The sequence below is a fragment of the Lycium barbarum genome, chromosome 6, assembly GCF_019175385.1.
Source record: "Lycium barbarum isolate Lr01 chromosome 6, ASM1917538v2, whole genome shotgun sequence".
Lineage (NCBI taxonomy): Eukaryota > Viridiplantae > Streptophyta > Magnoliopsida > Solanales > Solanaceae > Lycium > Lycium barbarum.
This window is the reverse complement of record NC_083342.1, coordinates 97784083-97800992: the sequence shown is the minus strand read 5'-3', so window position 1 is coordinate 97800992 and position 16910 is coordinate 97784083. Positions and strand designations below refer to the sequence as shown.

The 16910-nt window shown below is 38.1% G+C and overlaps 1 long non-coding RNA gene across 1 annotated transcript; it reads left to right on the top strand.

Moving 5' to 3' along the window:
* Positions 1-12512: 12512 nt before the first annotated feature.
* Positions 12513-15464, top strand: LOC132599833 (uncharacterized). The gene is made up of 3 exons (XR_009567035.1): positions 12513-12712; positions 13275-13321; positions 14286-15464. It is a non-coding gene; the product is annotated as an uncharacterized LOC132599833 (long non-coding RNA).
* The last annotated feature ends 1446 nt before the right edge of the window (positions 15465-16910 follow it).

Genomic DNA, 16910 nt, shown 5'->3' with positions numbered 1-16910 from the left:
ATTCTCATATCTCCGTGTTCGAATTTCCCTCGCAACTGATCCTAGAATAAATGAATTATTTTTGCTCGAATTCTCTGATTTGATAAAACTGCAACTTTGAACGCGATCAATAGGCCTATAAACACTTTACCAAACCACGCAATCCTCTGAAGCATGGCCACAAACCATAGCCGATTCTGAACCGAGAAGATGTTCTGATTCCGCTAACCTGTCTTTCGCACTTGCTAAAGTAGTTTTTGGTATCGTGATTCCTTAGAAGCACATGAACACACATACCAAAATTCTGAAACCATAACTTACTCTCGCCAGAAGAATCCTTGATTCATCTGAGATTCCTACGCTATTCCATCAAAACTGATCTTACCGACAGCCAACTTGACTAGTTCTAAGTCTTGTTAAACCTTTATATCACAATACCAGAGCCATACTACTGAATATCTCGTCGAGCAGAGTCTATCAGAACCTAACTGATCACTATAAAGACCTCTCACACAACATTTCCTCCTCAAATCTGTACTAAGCTTGTTATATACCATTATTATATCTAAGTAACTGTTCTCAGAAAGTATCATCAAATCCACTAGAAAACCCTAACAAAGCTGGATAAATCTGTCATACCTCAAATCTGAGCCGAAACGCTTCGAATCCTTAGATATCTTCCTTGAAGTGTAATCATAGACCTTTAAGCTTAACTCGAACAACGCTGACCCTGAATGAATGCACAACTCTCGAATATCACCAATAGTCATTAGAACTGACTCCGAATTTCGAAACCAATCACATTCATACCACGCATAACAAATCCTGTATGTCACCCTCGACTCCACAAGTTGAGTCTATCCAAGTTATCTACTTAGTACCGAAGAGCTATACCTTACTATTCTAATATTCATGCTTCTCAACCTTTATCAGACACGCAAATCCGATACGACCTCGAATTTATCGGCGCAAAACCTGAAGCCTCATATAATAATTATTTAACCATCAAACCTCTCATTAAATCATCTCGATATGCCATAATTTTTCTGAAAGTATCCAATCTTATAACTGTCGCTCTAAATCGCACGCAATTGTTTCCAAGTCCTTAATATCCAAAAGTACTTACCCAAACTGTCCAGCCAATACTACTTGCAATCATACTGTATTACCACGAGTAGGGTCTCAGCTCGAAAATACAACTCTAGTCCTCACATGATAGGGATTCCACAAATCTTATCTCTCAAAGCATGCTAACTCATCCACTGTAGATGGTTACGGAACTTATCCGACGGTGTACCATCAAGCCACTTATTATAAACCTCAACAGGTCGGTTCACTGAAATATGCTTCTCACTAGACACTGATCACGAACCTCACAAAACTCTGTCATATCACATAGTCCATTCCTGTAGATTTCCTTCTTAAGCTCACACAACAATCATATCTCAACTGGAATATCCAAAAAATGACACCACAATCCTTACTGACCCAAGAAATCCCCAAGATGTAACTTTTTCTTATCAATTCTAATTTCTATCAGTTCACTTATACCGCCATCGTCTGACCATTACTCGAACCCACTCAGTAGCTTTATCACATAACCATAAGTCTCGTACACTAACTGAATCACACCTGGAGATAATAGTAGGCTACAACTTTATCTATTATAGTTTCCTTAAGGCTTACCATCTAAACTGACCACTCCCTAAATCCCGCGTATCGCATACAGCTTCACTAATATCCTCATGTCCCATTGAATCGTCCTTGCCTAAATTGCCTTACTCAATTTCCAAAATGTTACCCCGAACTTAACTTAGTTAACCAATCATCGTCTATTCTATCATTTCAAGTACCCATGTTTACTAATCCCTTACTCAAATCCTTAACGTTACTAGTCCTCGAAGAATCACCTCTTACCTCAGATTATAGAATCTGGATACCTCTAACCACTCGGGCGACTGTCCCTTTTTATTCAGTCACCTAAGTCGAGTAATAACACCACTAGTAGAGGGATCTAGCCAATTTTTGTACAATGAATACAAGGTTCCCAACCTCAGTCCATCACTGACCTCTATTAGTCTACGGTATAACCGAACATAGCAACTCATCCATAAACTCTTAAGCCCATTCTACACTGTACAATCGCAACCAAGCTCTCACGTCACTAATTCTTGTTTCCATGATTTTCTTTCGGCCCTTAACCTCGAAGACACCAATCAACCTCATCGGTCACCCTTTTATCGAACGTCATGATATAATATCCCCGCAATCCAAACACGACTCACGTACCCATGTTACCTCACCTCAAGTCTTACGAACCTTAATCTCTTGAACCCGATAGAAAGATGCCTCATTGTAATCCTTCAATTCCTGCATTTTATTTCAAATTTCTCTATCACTACCAACCAACAAAAACTCAAATCCACTCGATCCTCTAAACCAATCATCCCTCTGAGACGAACGAACCACAAACTATATCAATACTTTTCCTGAATTTGAAGTGTAGCAACCATTAACTTCCTAAGTCATTAACTCATCACATACGCCAATAATTGAAGTCATTTCTATCAGTCAATTACCAGCTCCTCAGAAGCCTACAACCAAGTCAAATTTACTGACCAAACGATGTGACCATAGCATTCACTTACTAACAGAGTAGTTCTTTAACATCAACGAGCTTATATCGAGAATGGCTTGTAATACCATATCCCCAAGATATCACATGAACCTGTAAGTACAACCGTTACTAACACATGCCTAATTTTTCCCACAAGATTCAATACTCCATAGTAACTATAACTCAGACAACCACCTCCATCGGTATCGTTCTGTCATGGCGAACTCCCCTTTACCTTTCATAACCGAACACGAAATTCGACTTCACATCAATTGCAACCTTATCCTGACAACCATGTCAAATACTAATTTTTCCCTTCTCAATCTCTCGAAAAGTACTCATGGCCAAGATATTCTATCAAGTCTCACTTCACTACGCTGTTACACCTTGTAGTTTTGTGCATTGAGATTCGTAGTACGTTGGTGTCTTAGTTTTGGATACCGGGATTTGTTTCAAGGATATATGAGGTTGGACATGCTTAACTTGTGTTTATAAGTGCATAAATTCATGTTTGGTGAGTTACGGAAGGATTGGAGAATAAGTGAATCGAAGTGGGAAGATTCGTCAAAAGTTGTTTTTGGAAAGTATGGTATATGGGTCGTATAAGTGAGTTATGGTCCGTATTTTGAGATAGGGATCGTATTTCAGAATTTTAAAAAAATTCAGAGAAGGCAGTTTTGGAGGTGGTATTATACGGCCAACTATGCGGACCATATAATTTTATACAGCCAGGATGTTGGTCGTATAATATTATAATGCCAAGGATACAGACCGTATATATATATATATATATATATATATATATATATATATATATATATATGATGTTACACCTCACAAAATGTTCGCGTTGGTTGTGAGGTAAACTAGCATAAGCCAGAGAGGCTATGAAACCTTTATAAGGTTAAGGAAGCTTTTAATAAGTGTTAAGCAAGTATCTAAAGGTTCCGAGAGCAAGAAAATCGAAAAAATTAAGTTTGTCGAAACTTTGGGAAAACTTGACAAAATTTTGAACATAATTTTTTGTCCAACTTGAGGGAGGTATATCTTTTAGCATATGAGGAGTTACGGAATGCATAACCTATGTAAATTCAAGTTCAGAGAGTCTTCTTTCCAATGCAACTGATAGATTGCAAATCTGAGATATGAGGCCAAAGTTACGGCCCGTATAATATTATACAACCGGAAATACGAACCGTATAATGTTATACGACCAAGTTATACGAACCGTATAATACAAAGTAGGTGGAAATTTTCAGAATTTAAGTATGATGACCCCTCTTCCTTTTAATCATTTTAGACATAACCCCAAGTCTTAGAAACCTCTCCAAAACACATTCAAACATTTTTCCAAGCCAAAATCAAATATCAAAGTGAGGATTAAAGTGCTTAGGGTTTCAAAGTGAGTTTTAAACTTATCTCTTCTTCTTGTAAAGCTTGGGAAGGTTTCTTAAGGTGGAGTAACCTTGGAATTGAAGTGTTCTTGCATTTTGAGGTAAGATTTCATCTTAGTTTCATGTTTATGAATTTATTTGGTAATTATGTTAAGGTTTGAGGAGAAGAAATTGGAGGAAAAGTTCAAATATGAATTTGATGATATTTTGAGTTGTAAATTAACTTGAGCTATAATTATTAGCATGTTTTGAGTATAATATTGTTATAAGGGATAATAATGATGTTAAGGAAGTGTCGTATACAAGTGTATAAGGGGTTGTGTTGAAGTTATTGTTATGGATTGATTATGAAAAGAAATTTTGGGATTGAATTGAGTATCATTTGAATGTAATCTTTTGATTATGGAATTGATGATGTTTTATTGTGATTTTGGGAGTTGTTTTGAAGATTGGAGGAAGTAGAAGATATAAGGGAAATGCTGTCCGATTTTCATTAGCTTACCAATTAATCTAGTTTGACCTTATAAGTGTTTCAATGATTTGCCCTTAGTGCAAATCATCTTGAATGTAGCTTTACAAGCTCGGGAGGATAGGTGTTAAGTAAGTTAAGGAGACGATAAGGTATGTAAGGCTATCCTTTTCTTTCTTTTGGCATGATCCTTATGAACCGAACGTACACGTAACGTTAATCCATAATGACTCTACTCTTAGAGTTAGGAATGATCCATTTGATTCATGCTCCATATTACTATCTTCAGAAAGTCTTGCTTAGATCCAGTTTGGTCTTTCGAGTCATTTGTACTTCTATCATGTTTTATGCATTGCATTGCATCTATATATACATATGCATATACAGACCCGAGACCCCTCAGGCTATATATATATATATATATATATATATATATATGGGGTATGGGGAAGGTGACAGCGTTATATACGCACTACCACCTGATTAGCTGGTCATATGATGATGATGATGATGTCGACCGATACGATACGATGGGATGCCTACAGTGGCTAGACATGGGTTATATACGCATATATATATATATATATATATATATATATATATATATATATATATATATATATATATATGAACTCACGCATGCATGCACAGTATTTACGCATATCATTAGCCCTCAGAGACAGTTTAGATGCACAATATTTATGCATATTATTGGTCTATAGAAATAGCTCAGATGTACAGGTTTTTTTTTCTCTCTCTCTCTCATGTTTCATGTTACTCTCATGTCTCTATTATGCTATTTTCAAGCTTTACATACTCAATACATTGTCCATACTGACGTCCCTTTGCTGTTGGCGCTGCATTTCATGCCCGCAGGTCTTGAGATTCAGGTTGATGGATCTCTCAGTAGGACACCAGCTCAGTAGGCTATGTCGTAGCACTCCACTTGCTCTGGAGGTTCTCTATGAGTTAGCATGGTTGCATATGCATTTGCATGGGTATGGCGGGGCCTTGTCCCGACCACGTTATGTCATGTACTCCAGCAAAGGCTTGTAGGCAGTATGTACGGTTAGATGTATGTGATAGTCTGCTCCAGCTTGTATACTTGGTTTCAGCTGGACGATGTATATTATCTTTGGGCTTGTGTCCCATACAGTTTATGATATCTGTGAGTTAGTATTATGGCCCACTCAGATATGACTATGAGCCTGTTTGGATGGGCTTATGCTTATAAGCTAAAAAAAAAAGTTGGGGTAGTCTAACTTATTTTTTTTAGCTTATAAGTTGTTTTCAACTTATAAGCCGCTTTAGATAAGCTAAGTCAAATGAGCTCAATTATTTTTTTGAGCTTATTTTAAGCACAAAATGACTTTAAGTTGGCCAGCCAAACACTCAAAAAAGCTGAAAACAGCTTATAAGCAACTTTAAGCCAATCCAAACGGGCTCTATGAGATGTATGTATGTTTAGTGGTGCTCGGCAGGTAGGGCTCGGGTTCCCGTCATGGCCCAGCTAGCTTGGGTCGTGACATACATGTTTTCCACAAAAGTCTCCCTTCATGTCCTTATTGTCAATTTCTCTTCTTTATTACACGCGGTAACAATACGTTTGCCCAATTCGATGGTCATTACCCAACTTACACTTATCCTCACATACCAACGCCTAATACTCTACTGCTGCTGAATCTTCGACCCGCCATTGGTTCACCAGTATCACACACACCATCATAAAGCCTTAAGGAAGCTGAAGTCTTTCCCATATCGATCATATCATCGAGCAACCCACTATTATCAAGCTATCAAGGCACTTTGTCACTTCCAAGCAATCCCAACGCTGAAACGCGGAGACCATGTAACCCTCTGAACTATCTTTCCCATTTCTCACGAACTCCCATAATAAACGAGTCTAATCGCGACTCCACACAATTGAATCCTTAGGCCATAACTAGAGACTGAACTTGATCACGTTTCCGAATCAGAATAACACATCTCGCACCCAAACCACAACACGTCACAGATCAACCATTCGCATACGAATTTAAGAACGAGTGTTCACCCTATATGGGTGATTAAGATAAGAAAGTTCAGATACCAATTGGAATCGATTAGATATCAATTGGAATCGACTAGATACCAATTTGAATGAAGTCACACGAGAGAATGAAAGAATTAGAAGTTTCCTAAATGTCTTATAGCCTCTCGCAGATTAGTACGAAGCTCATCGTACCGATCCCACGAGACTCTACTAGACAAGTTCTTTTACTATAGATCGGGTAACTTAGGGCTCTGATACCAACTTCTCACGACTCAATTTCCCTAAGTCGTGCGACACCTATCTTCCCACCTCGCTAGGCGAACCCTTAACTCCACATTCATGATTAATAGAAAATAGTGGAAGAAGTAAAATAGCGAAAGCCTCACAAATATAATATAATATAAGAAAGCGGAAACAATAGAAATACACTCCAGTATCTGGTCTGGTCATATAAAAACATCTAACTAACTACTACAAGTCCGAATAATAAGTATACGTCAATAGTCTCAAAAATATGTCTCAGTACGGAATAAAGACATAGTAAATAGAGGAGTCTTCGGATAGTGAACGTTCACATGCTCACCCTGTAAGACTCGAATCAGCAAAACCTCGAAACAGTCAACCACGAGGAGTAGAAGTCGATCCCTCCTGATGCTCTGCATTCATAAAAGAATGCAGCAAGTGCAATGCAGTACAAACAATAATTATTGGTAGGTATTATAGGCCGACTAAATTTAGCTAACACATATCAAGTCAATAAATTAAGATAAACAGGTAAATCAACAAGGTATATGTCAAACACGAGTCAGAATACAAAATACACGTCATCTCCTATGTTTAACATCTAAACCCAATTGTGCCAAGTCTCAAAATACTCAGTCAGAATCCGAATATCACAAGTACATCATAAGAATATCACAATAGAAGCCATAGTACAATGCAATGCAATAATGTATGAAATATGTAAGCAATGCATATGCTATGTACACATGTACTCCGATGATGGAACATCACATCTCGGTAGCACAACCTAGGGGACCGCGAAGTTCATGGACTGAAACCTCACGATTTCGGCAAAGACCTCAACAATCGTTACCGTGCATACGCACCGATACACATGTACTCGGATGATGAAACATCACATCTCGGTAGCACAACCCATGGGGGACCCGCAAAATACATGTTCCTCACGGTTCCGGCAACAACCTCGGCAACCGCTACTCACGATTTCGGCAACAACCTCAGCAATCGCTACGCACCTCCTCGATTCCGGGACAACCATCGGACATCGGTCCTCACGTCACTCTCATCCAACTGAGCCCAGCTTATAACAGTGTTTCCTCAAGTATCATCAATGTGTCAACAATATATCATGAAGGATGAGAATGCGTGCAATGTATGAGTTCAATGTCAATAATCAAATCTATATCACAAGTACCAAGCATGGGCACACCCCTAATATCATGGAAAGGCTATGCAATAAGCCATAATAGAACATTATCCTTGTATCAAACGTCAACAAGTAAGATACTACAATATCATGGTCAAGATATGTCAATAGTCTCAATATTTACTATCTCCACTTGGTATCAAGCCAACAACGATAGAACAAGATAAGTCACAATACAACGGGGTGGCTGATCCCAATCACACAACAGGGCCCAACCTAAGACAATAACCATCCCAACTTCATACCCGAAGGTTTACATGCTTTCTCCGACAATATCGACTAAATATATGCTTCGCTAAATGAAGTCTCACCATAGGGTAAACCATAACCTACCTGGAAGGCAGAACAACAAAGTCTCCAATAATCAAAGCTTGGTCTTCCCTTTCCTTTGAGCCTCGAGATAATGAATGTCTAAACATATCTGAATCACATAATTAGAATCAAGAAGAACATCAATCAAACCCTACTTCTTCTCATGACCCAAATTCCCAACCTATGGAATAGGGTTTATAACCTAGAAAGGTGAAATTAGGAATCTAAAGATCTCAACAAGAAATTAAAGCTCTAGGTGATCAATTCCCATCAATATCAAGCTAGGAGAACCAACAATTTACTCCAATTCGGATTCTAGGCAAAATTCCTAAATTTGGGTATAAACCCTAACCTTAAATTCACAAATTAAGCCTTGGAAATGGAAGACTCAAGTTACAATAGCTAATACCCATGCTAAATCCACCAAATAAACAAGGTTTTATCATCATAAGATCATTAGAGAAGAAAACCCACAAAACCCCTTTTGTTCTTCCCATTTAAGAGAAATCTAGACATGGTTTATTGATTAGGAAAAGCTAATGAATGATTTAGAGACAAGATTGATACCTTAGAGAAGAAATCAGTGGTAACCCTCCAAAATCTCCTCCTTAAGCCTCAAGAACGAAATATGGAAAAATGACTTTGTGTCTAAGGGTTTAACACAGTAAAAGGCCTCTGACTCAGCAATTATCGCTTCTGCGGCGTCAGGACCGCCACAGCGGTCCCGCTATGATGGTAACTCAGACTGTCATAGCGGTCCCTCAATCAAATCATGTTGCCGCTACGGCGGTTCTGGTGCCGCCATAGCGGGCATCAGACACCAGGTCACATACTCAAATTTCATAACTTGCCCCCGAAATCCAATTATTGCTTGGTAAGACCTGCTCACATGCCATATACGCTACCCCCTATAAAAAAAATGCGCTACAAACGCGCTCGTGGTCTCAGAATCTCCATCGAGGGCCCCGTTGACCGAGTCAGCCCCCGAAACCTCCAAACTAGTAATCCAAACCTAGTCCCAAAACGCACCTGAGTGCATTGGGAATCAAACCGAATATGCACACAAGTTCTAACAGGCCATCCGGACCTGTCGGAATCAACGGATTCCTGAAAAGGTCCGTTTACCCAAAAGTCAACTTTGGGTCAACCATATTTCACTTTTAAGCCAATTTTCCCAAAATTTACCCAAATCAACTCCGATGACCTCGGGAAGCATGCCAACGGTCCCCGCGGGTCAAATATAAGCTAATAAAGCTCGAAAAAGGATCAAAAGGGTCGGAAATACAGTAACGGCCAAAGGGGTCATTATAAATTTCTACTCAAAATTAGAGCATATGAATTACACTTAGAAGTAATTTCTACTCAAAATTAGTAAACATTATTTTTAGCGTGAGTATAAAGCCTTTTATTTGGCATGTATAGGGATCAATTGAATTCATATATCACATCAAAATGAATTTGGTGAAAGAATAGTTAGCTTCAGTCATGATTAAATTACTGATTGAAAATAGATGTTTCGTATTAGCCATAGTTATATTCGTACGAATATAATTAGAAATGCAGAAAGCAACACTTCATTAAATGAAGCTAGTTTACTTTATCATCGGAAGCTAAATAATAATAGAAGCCGATGGTAAATTCACATTTCTAAAATTTTACTTTTATATTTTGAACGACAACTCATATGATTTGATCACTCAAATGATTATGACTTTTATGTGTTTGATTAGATATATAATTAGCATTTTATTATTATTAGTATTTCGTCTCTGTAGTGTAAGTCAAGTTAGAATATAAACATCATAAGCTAATGTCGTAGTTTATGAATAAATGATTTATTTTCATCTTTATATTAATGAAAATGTGATGAACTAAATATATGAGTAGGAATTCAATTGATACAAATTTAATATCGTGGTATAAATTTTAAATTTTAAAAAAGGCAATTACAACAAGTCGCTAACTAAATTATTTAATTATTGGATGTGAATGATTAGTAAAATTATATAAAATATTTGAAACTTGAACACAAATTAATTACTAGTAAATAAAAGTGTGTCATCACTAATAACTTAAGCTTGTTGATAAAATGGTCACACAATTCAATTTAATATGGTATCAGAATAGATTACGGTATTGGGTTAAAATCTCAGTGCCACCCATTAACAATAAGAATCTTCACATGCTTAATTCGTGGAAAAAAAAAATATATGAACTGAAAACTCAAACTTTTAGATGAGATGCACACTCTAACAGAAAGGTCTTAGAATATAAACAGGAAATGACACGTAGTGTTTCCAAAAGTGTCTGGTCTTGAATTTTTGTGATGCCTTAACAATGAAGAAATATACTTGCTAAGTGTAACACTCGACTATTAGTCTATATTTCAAGGGAAAGGGGAATATAATAATGATTGGTTTTGAGTTTGATCATTAATTCTAAGATTTGTTGTAATAAAATGTAACTAGTGGTAAAAGAGACTAAGATTGCGGTTCCAATGGAAAGTAATGTGAATGGGTATCAATCCAACTTCTTTAAATGTCTAGATACAATTAAACATGGGTTATGTTATTTTGTCAAAAGTCTCTTGACCAAATTGATAAATATCAGTACTAAGCTTTCTCAAGCCTTAGAATGTAGTTAATGTGAACACTCATTTTGTTTCAAGTTAGCTTTCCTATCTCTAGCTCATGCTATTAGATAGGATTTAATGACCCAAATCCTTGCTATCTAACTCTTTTCCTAACTTTCACTTTTTTTTTTCTAGCAAAGTAAAAGTACTTAGGTACAAGTAATGTTTGCAACCATTAAGAGACATTAAAGCATGAAGAGTTGATAGAATACATCTCTAACATAAAAATGAAGTTTAAATATGAAACGTAATCACATAACTAACACATTTGGTCCCACAACCTTAGCTAATGGGTTTAGCTACTCATTTCCAGTAAGTAAAAGACAAAAGTAAATAAAGTATTCATAAAGGCTAACAAAGTTAATGGAAGAAGACAACAAAAAGTGGAAGATTCCTCTTAAAGCTTCAAGAACAAATATTCAATGTAGCCTCCACAAAAAGACAACAAAATAAAGTGTAGAATATCTTTTACAAAACCCTGGGAGAGTATTTATAGCCTTCTAAAACGAGAACAAATTATGGACAAAAATACCCCTGCGCGCCTGCTTGCATGTTGCAGGTTGTGTCGCATGTTCGCAGGTTGCACAAACTCTTGCAGGTCGTGCAATTTATAGAAATGACTGCAGCACCTGCGGTCATAGATGAGTCTCGCAGGTGCTACTCGCAGATGCTGCATCCAATTTCTTCAAAATTCCAAAATCTCCGTACAAACTTGCTGCAGCACATGCGGCTCGCATGTGTGACCTGCGGCTCGCAGGTCACGCTTCTTCCATTTTGACTTGTTTTGCTTCATTATGCTCTCCGAACCTGTTATCCTTCAAATCAACAAAAACATACGAAAAGTAACACCAAAAGTGCTTGAAGAGTCACAAAAGCCTAAGGAATTGGCACCAAATGTGCCATAATTTCACAGCACATTAACACTGTTACATCCCGTATTTTTGGACTAGGAAATTAAATCGTCCGATATGAGCAAAATTACCCGAGCCCGGAGAATTCTATCATATCCAAGGATGAAAATCAAGAGCTCAGTGTATACGAGGAATGGAGTCCCAAAAAAAGTTTTTAAGACGAAAAAGTGTGACGACGATGATCGAAAATAATATTTTATGTGTGTCAATGGAGGCTATGGAAGTGGTGTTATATTACATGGTCATGGTAATGGGTATATGAAGTATGTTAAAGGTGATCACTATTTAATTAAATTGAGATCAAGAAATTAATTATGCGGTGAAAGGTTAAATAGTGAATTTATTTGTGGTATTAGTTTGGGCTATGGATTAGAATTCTACTACATGATTATGATAATGAGTATATGAAGTGTGTTAAAAATGATCCATGTTTAAGTGAATTGGGATCAAAAAATTAATTATGGTATTAATTATAATTAAGTGGATAAGTGTAAACAAATTGTCTTGTCCACGTGGGACCATGACAATTAAAGAAAGAAAAGAGTGACTAATCTATGTGGAGGACCTAGTGGTGACACGTTTTTTGGCTATATGGCTGCTAAGCATTGAAATATATAAGTGGGTAGGCCCCACTATCCACCAAGATTTATTTGGGATCATTTCTATACGTAGAATTTTGTGAAAGAACAAAAGTGTACAGCAATATATTTCTATATTAAGTAAGGGAAAATGAGGTTCTATTCAAGAAAAATTTATCAAGCTTCTACGCACAAAAAAAATAATATGCAGAACGACTTGGAGGTTATGTCCTCGTCGGTTGCGTGATTGTATTGTCGGTTTCCGCCAGATGATAACAAATGGCAGATCTTTTTCAAAGTGAACTAAGGTGGGTGAAGAGAAATTCTTGGCAAATAAGGTAATAACTATCCTCTTCTAGATAGTTTTAAATTCATCTAGGCTCATCGAGGCCATAGCTAAATTGTGGGATGAGAAATACGAAAGTTATATCGGAAGTCGGATAAATTGTTATTGTTATCGTGTGGGCTATTTGGTAATCGTTATGAGTTATTTTGTAGGCTGGAATATCATGGGGATTGGTTGTAGTTGTAGTTGTTGTTGTTTTTATTGCCGTTACACTATGTATATACGAAAATAAAGAAGTGTATACAAGCATTGGTATACGAATGTATACTGGGCTGTTTTGGAAGTGATTTAAGGATGGATTTAATTCTAGTTTGATATGAAATTGTTGTATCGTTGTTGTTGGTATTGTTGTGGTAATCAGAAATTAATTGGAAGTTCGGATTAGGCGAGTTATATAGAGGAAATGCTGCCCGATTTGCGTTAAGTCTTTAACTAATGGAAAACCCTAAACGAGGATGTTGAAGCTAAAGGATAAGTTCTATAAGAAATGGGCTATAGATTTGCGAACTAGAAAATATAGTTACTAACTATATCGTTATTCTTATATTAAATAGGCTAAAAGAGCGACGAGGTGAACGGATTTACGAATAGCCTCTAACAGGTATGTAAAGTCTATCCTTCCTTTCTTTCTTTTGGCATGTCCTAGATGTAAGTAAGATATGATATGAGCTTTAGGGCAATTCTACTCACTAGTTCCGAGCATGACTTATGATTTTTATTCGTTTCTTGATACTCTCAGGATAGTTGAGCTATTGCCCTCAAGTCTCTTATATGATTGACTAGTATATGATGTATAAAGGTTTCTATTCTTAAAGAATTCCATAATGAGTGGTGTCCTTGACTTTCATAAGCTATCTCGTATTAATTTGATACATGTCTATGATCCTTGAGACGTTCTTTGATATAGTTCGTAATGACATTTAGAAAGAACTTAATATGGTTATTATCCTGATACTTGAGAGCTGATTAGTCTACTTATCTATTGAGTCTCAAAAGACGATCTGTATGTATATGGTTACTCACTACTCTGCTCGTGCTTACTGTTACATCCTTCACTGAGTCCCGGGCCAGGACATGTTTTCGTGCACAAATCCACTGCATTATTCACCGAGTCCCTCACTAGAGGGCCGGGACACGTTATATATATGTATATGATGATATGATGACATGATGATATGATGATATGGGGATGGCGGCTAGGATGGCACATGATGATCTTATTCACCGAGTCCCTCACTAGAGGGACGGGACACGTTATATATATACATGATGATGATATGATTTTATTTACCGAGTCCCTCACTAGAGGGCCGGGACACGTTATACATATGCATATGAACAGGATGATTCTCTAATGGTGACATTAAGTTTCATAACGAGTTAAGTCTGATATTGACACCATGATTTATGATTCAAAGGTAAGCCTTGTGGTTTTCTGGTTATTGTACTGGTTTTCTGTACTCCTCACTTCAGTATGATCCTGTTTATTGTATTTATGCTTTACATGCTCAGTACATATTCCGTACTGACCCCCTTTCTTCGGGGGGCTGCGTTCATGCCCGCAGGTACAGATGCTCACGTTGGTAACCCGCCAGCTTAGGAGTCCTATTCAGCTATCTTGGAGAGCTCGCTTGTTTCGGAGCCTGGATTTTGGTACAGAATATCTGTGGTGTATATGTATTTTATCCAGGGGTACGGGAGGGCCCTGTCCCGTTATATGATACTGTTGTTACTTTTAGAGGTCTATAGACATACGTGTGGGTTGTGTATCGATGTTGTTCAATTGTGTCTATATGGCTTATGTTTTGGGACGTTCCCATTCGTAGTGGCAGCCTTGTCGGCTTGCGTAGATATATATATATATATATATATATATATATATATATATATGTTTTGAGAAGTAATGTGTTATGATAGCCTTGTCGGCTCGTTTATGGCGGGGATGTTCCCTTATATATTATGAAAGCCTTGTCGGCTTATGTACTATAATGTCTGTTGAAAGTTGTACCTCCCCAGGAGACAGGTTGTTGTGATACGTCTAAATAATGCGACAGTTTTGAGACGACGTCTTGCCTTGGTATTGATAAGTCTGTATTATGCTAGTTGTGGATGATTATAGTTAACAGGTACATACGAGTGTCCAGCTCGGGCACTAGTCACGGCCTACGGGGTTGGGTCGTGACAAACACCCCCAAACTTATACTTTTGCTTGTCCTCAAGCAACTCAAACAAAGTTATAGCACACGACAAGTGTTCAAGTATTTAAAAGGTAGTAATGGCTACGATGGTGATAGTGATCGGTTACAAGCATGCATTCAAAATATAATTACCTCTCATTCTTTTTTTTTTCGAATCACTTGGGGAGGTAGGGTGCCAAAAGATGAGTCAATATGAACAAACAGGTAAGGCTTGTAATATGGTTGTCACAAAAAAAAAAAAAAAAAAAAAAAAAAGGACTAAAGCTCAAACATGCAATGGTAGGAAATTTAAGGCTTAGTAATGATCCAAGGAAAGCCTAATATCCTCTTTCATACAAAGTGTAGTTTATGATTTCACCTTGAGACACTTTACGGGCAAGTTCTAGATCACAATCATGCACAAGACTTAAACGACAACGCCTCACAACACATGGCACATATATTACTTAACTATTTTCTAATTACTTCTCAATCAAGAATTCAAGGGAAAAAAGATAACTTTTTAGTAAACAATATGTCACCAAATGAGTCATGTCAGTTATGCTAGTCCCCTTAAGTACTTATGCACACTGAAAATAATTTTTTTTTAGAGTTATATTATCAAAACAAGATGAAAACATGCATGCCATAAATTGATCAAACCATCACCATATAAGTCAGGATACTTTGCATACTCAAAATAACAAACGATACAGTCAACCCTATCTAAATATGCCAGGTTCAACATAAAATAAAGACTCTCGGGAAAGAACACTGATAAAGAAAACCCAAGAGTATCCAAAACGTGAGCTACCCCCACCCCCAACGAAAGAAATATGCAATGTCCCCAATGCATCAAATGTAAAAAAGAAAGGTGAGTAGCTCACTGGGGATGCTTCAAGCGTCAGGCTGGACAGAGTCTGGGTGAGTAGCATCAGACCCCATGTGTTGAGTGGGAGTCTAATCAGCAGGAAGCATCACCAAAGGCGGGACAATCATAGGTGCAGTGTCAGCAGGGTCACCACTCAAAGGCTCTATAGGTGGAGGTGTAAAGGTCCCAGGACCGACTGGCTGTGGGAGTGGTATATCAACAGGGGGAGAGGAGGAACTACTAGCCTCGCCTGCCCGAGGAGGCTATGGTGCTGCCTCAGTACCCTTGCTCTTCTCAAGAGACTGTTGCATAGCAACGAAAGTATCAACCTCAGCCTCATCAATACCCTCTGTAAATGCCTCATAACGGGCTGTCTCAGGTCTCTCTCTAGATCGGGCCTCCTGCAATGTCTCATTGACCCGAGCCGGCTCCACTATCTCACTAGCTGGGTCAACATCCACCCCATCCTCATATTCTTCCACACTCGCTTTACCCTCTTCTTCTTCCTTCTCATTTTCTTCTTCCTCTCCATCTAACTCATCAACCAATGGTCCCCTAGGCCTAGTAGATCCAGTGAGACTAGTAGAAAATAGGTCTATGCCCGATGGTAGAGTGGGTTCACTAAGCTCTATGTCCGGGATTTTCAGCCCCTGAATATCTGCCTTAACCTTTGCCAGGTCTGCCCGAATGGCTGGAAGGTCATCATCACCACCACCCTCAATGCGCTCCAATCTAAGCTCAATTGCCTGCATATGTTCTTTTATCTGTGCTTGCTCATTTTTCACCTCTCTAACTGTCTCTATATAAAGTAGCATAGCTGTTTCTACATAGTCAAGGATGGGCCCACAAATTGATTCACCTTGGCATCCGCCACTCTAATTAACCGCATACCCTCACTAGGGATCCCGTATCCACGAGAAGCTGAAATAGAGCCAAGAATGGAAGCAGAAGGACCCGTAGTGGTGGATGGGGTAGTCGGATGTGCAAGCCTCGAAGAGATAGTTGGACCCGTAGAGGGCCCGGAACTAGGATCAATAGTAGCAGTAACAGTGGCTTGTCCCTCGGGGTCAAAGATGTGAGTATCAAACACGGTCGTTGAGGCCCTTGGTTGCTCCGTAGTTCTCCTCCTCTTTTTTCTACCT